Below are 4,368 nucleotides of genomic sequence, written 5' to 3' on the forward strand. Positions count from 1 at the left end.
TTACAGGATTACATGGCACAATGAAATTTCACATATATGCATGAGCAAACACACACGCACTCCTTAAAGGAGGCTCCATGTCAATGAGGCATGGGTGACATAACACTGCCCCTTTGGAAGGGGCAATGTTATGCTCTTCATCTTGCTAGATGACGTGGCCAGCATGTCAAAGATGGCAAGACCGAGAGAAGGAATGATGATGCAGAAGGGAGACAGCGGCATTCTACTCGTTCGCAACTGTCACACCTAAGAAGCTGCATCACGCTTCAGTGACTTTCTTACACTAGTGAGGACTACATCTGCTTCTTGTAAGCACAGTCGTGATCCCACTGATCATTCCCCACCCTCTCATTAGTGGGGTGCGGCTCCTCCCCCGAGTTAGTGATGGCTGTGACAGTGTGTAGTGATGCAAGTAGTACAGATAAATTTTAGTATAAGTTTGCTAGGTGCCCTACCTTATTGAATTGCATCTGTCATTTTGTCAACCTGTGAAGTCTGCCGAAATATGCGTGCAAGAAAGAAAAAAAAGAAAGAGTGTAACAACGTTAGACCACACAGAAAACAGCACAGTAGAAGCAAAGGAAGGGGTGAGGACGGGACAAGAGCTAACTTTCGATAAATGCTTTACTGTAGGACCAGCATGTATAAACACATCTGGCTTGTAATAGGAGAGAAAGAGAGAAAAACATCAAAACGAAAAACTGTTGGAAAGCAAAGCTTTAAACGACACCCACAACAATTGTCCATGGGATATCCCTTGAATTCTTCTCACACGTGGCTCTACAACGAGTGAAACCAGAGATTCTGCCAGCTGTTACTTGAAATCCGCGGGGGCGGCGTCCCGAACGCTGCAGCGTCGGCCACGGCCTGGCTAGAGTGGTGGACACTGCCGCCATAGCCTGCCCTTGCGTCGGCATAAAGAAAACGGAGAGGAGCGTCTTCCGAAGGGTGAGACAGCAGAACCTAGCCATCCTGATGTTTGGGGCTACAACACTGCGTGACACAAGCGCAGACACCGAAACAATTTGGCATGTGAGCTTAGTGATTCCAATTTATACCGATTTAAAGTTTAGTAAGTTTGAGAATTGCAAGAAAGCTGAGGGAACTTTTATAATCACTATTTATCAGAACCAGTTGCTACTTTTGCCTTTTGTAATATTTCTTAAAACAACCGAATTGGTATTCATCAATTTGAAAAATGGAGCCCCATTCGTGGCAAGTTGTGCGCAAAAAGTAGCGTTTCTCTAGTGGCCAGATGCCTGTATGTGGTTTGTACGTTTTGCTTTCCCGCCCTGCAAACCACGTGGCGGTTTTCGTCTCTCATCTTTTGCTGTTTGGTTTTGTTTCCTTTTCTCCTCTTACGAGCCAGATGTGTTTATATGCGCTGGTCCTGCAATAAAGAATTTGTTGAAACTTTGCACTTGTCCCGTCCTCGACTTGTGTTTTTACTGCACTATGTTTCTTGTGTGAGTATGAATCAACATGCCCAAACATTTTCTCTTCTACCCTCCAATAGTTTCAAAGAAACAGGCCATGCAATTCAGCTGATATTGTGTTCATCATCACGCTTTTAGAACTTGATTGATTGATTGTAGGGTTTAATGCGCCGACGCAACGCAGGTGATGAGGCACACCATAGTGGAGGGGTCCGGATAGATTTTGACCACCGGGGGTCTTTAACGTGCGCCGCAACCTCGTACACACGGGCGATTTTGCTTTCCGCCTCGATTAGAAAAGCGGCCGCCGTGGCCGGGAATCGACCCTGCGACCTCGTGTTCAGCAGCACAACACCTTAGCCACACGCTTTAGAACTTCACAGCATAAACAATGCCAAGTTCATCATGCACTGTCGAACCCAGAATAGTGGCTGTACTAGTCACACAGAACAACATAAGTAACAGTCACTAAGCAGTGCTTAGTGTCGGTTCAAGCACTACCACATCAATCGACTAAGTAAACAAATTTTTTTCATCTAGCATGCATTGCATTCTGTAAGGATATATGCTGGTGTATGCATTTATGTGTGCCCGCATATTTTGTATACATACGCACTAGTGGCATAGGCAAGATGCATAAACTTGTGTATCGCTTCTTAGCCAACGCCTTTTGGCCTTGGCCACTACAACACCAGCCAGATTAAATTGTGCTGGAGGAACTCCTGACGTTTGTACTGTGAATCCGGGCAAATTTTGATACAGTCAGGCACACATCACATTTCTGATAAAATGTGGCACTCCCCAGCATTCAGCTGAGCGACAGTGGGGCCACAGTACTGGATGCATTGCATGGACATTAGAACGTAATGACACCCTGCAGTGTATGGGGATAGCATTCCAGCGTACTCCACTGTGGGGTAATATTTGATAGCTGAAGCAAAAAGCACCATAATTGTTTGGCCATCGAAGTCAACCAACGTGTAAGCAAGGTGCTCACTGCATGCTCAATGCATGTTCCAAAACATGCAAACGTCTATTGCAATCTCATCCTGTCTATTATGTTCGGTTATTATGCACGCTTTCAGTGTTTAATCAACTTGTAATTTTCGCTACGTATTCCCATTGAACGTCCGCAATAACCGCAGCTGCGCCACCGATGTGTGCAACATTTGTGAGCGTCGCCCTCGCCTTACCGCGGACAAATTTACCCGTAAATTTCAACCTCATAAAAATCATATTTCATCACATTTAAATAGCTTCAAAAGAATGTTCGATCACTGACTGATTCGCACTCTCTCACTCGCAAGACATCCAATCGTCATCGCATCGTCACAAGTTCTCGAAGCGAAGATCGGCAAATCGTAACGGTCATTCTTCGCGGTTTTCAACGATATCGATGCAATCAGGCAGGTTTCATTCACGGCAAATCATGCCTGAACATCAAAGGAGTACTATAAAAACAACGGCGCAGCCGCAAGCAATGAAGCAACCAAGTTACAGCCACGGGACGTGCAACAACGCCGGTAAGCAGGTCGGCCGATTCCACTGGTATTTGTACTATACACAGCTTAACAGTAGAGAATCGCTAGGCTTCGAAGCTATTTGGGCTTCGGGTGCGTCACTTAAGCTCGAAAACCTTGTAATATAGACCGTAAATAATTATTCAGCGCTATTTGAGTTCGATAACTCACTTGCCGTAAAAAGACATGGGCGCCGCCATCTTGGAAGTTTGTTTACATCAATGTTATCAGACGAGCATCGACATTTCGCTAAATTGAGAGGCCTTACAATTATTGCGATTTTGGGTACTCATTAAGCTTAAAAACAAAGCCAAAGTAGCATGGTATTCATCCACAAAACACAAAATTCGCTGTTGCAAATTATGGTGCAATGAGAATGCGCTTGTAAAAAAAAAAGTGTCACCATAATGGATTGGCAAAAAATTTTAATGCATACAAGGTATTTTTATGTAGTTATGCTGTCTTTCCGTGGGTGAGCACGCTCACTGTCCTGTGCCGCGCTGCTTCTCCGGACCGTGTGGCTTGCTGCTAGAGTTGTCTTTCAAAAAAGTCCGGCATTTATTCGTTCTTTTCTGTGACCAGTCACCAGTAACAGACATGTTTTTACTGTTTTTTCCATATGCTGCAAGCTATGTTCAATTACGTGTGTGTGGCACCTGAGGTAAGCTTCCACACATTTCTACTTTCTCCAGATGTGTGAAATAGAACAAGCTGGCTTTTCCGCCAGATTCATGGCTCACACAAGAAAACTGGCGCTCAACTAAGAATAGCTTGTTCTGTTTGGTTTATTTCAGAAACAATGGTTTCTTCTATGGTTTGAGCATTGTTGGACAAATACACTGGCACATTGGAGTCCAGCATGATGATACCATTGCCCACTGTGCGTATAAAGATAAAGTAGCATTTAAGATGTTGGAATGCAAAATAAATGTTCTGAGCTCTGTCGGCAGTGCATGCGTGTTTTGTCCTCCGTTGCAGTTTGTACAGAGTGATTTTGATATGATTGGTAGCAGAATATCTGACACTGAATTTGCTCACCACTGGCTGCACTAGAAGAAATCGCAAACATGATAATACGTAACTAGTATACTGTGAACCTCTCTGAACACTGAGCTAGAAATAATTCTCAAAAGGAAAAAAAGAGTAAAGAAAGAAAGGGAAAAAAAAGGTTGCTCAAGATTACGACACCCCAAATGCAAAATCGGAGCGCAGTGCAAACTGCAGTCTTCTCGGTGACGGCGCGTAGTTGCTGTGTCTCAGAAGTGACCGCGTCATCAGTGAACACACGACAGTGGGCGCAACTCTGGTATTTTATCACAGTGCCTCACTGCCGCCGAGCATGTCTCGCGCGGCCTCTGCTTACTGCCCTCCCCCTCACACTTTCACCATACTTTCCTCCTCCACCTTCCTGT

General features: G+C 44.7%; 1 long non-coding RNA gene across 1 annotated transcript; it reads left to right on the forward strand.

Moving 5' to 3' along the window:
• The first annotated feature begins 2,758 nt into the window (after positions 1 to 2,758).
• LOC144169272 (uncharacterized) lies at positions 2,759 to 3,848 on the forward strand. The gene is made up of 3 exons (XR_013322408.1): positions 2,759 to 2,959; positions 3,586 to 3,617; positions 3,751 to 3,848. It is a non-coding gene; the product is annotated as an uncharacterized LOC144169272 (long non-coding RNA).
• Positions 3,849 to 4,368: the final 520 nt, after the last annotated feature.

The sequence above is a fragment of the Haemaphysalis longicornis genome, unplaced genomic scaffold (assembly GCF_048455015.1).
Source record: "Haemaphysalis longicornis isolate Haplotype H1 unplaced genomic scaffold, Haemaphysalis longicornis Haplotype H1 scaffold_1, whole genome shotgun sequence".
Taxonomy (NCBI): domain Eukaryota; kingdom Metazoa; phylum Arthropoda; class Arachnida; order Ixodida; family Ixodidae; genus Haemaphysalis; species Haemaphysalis longicornis.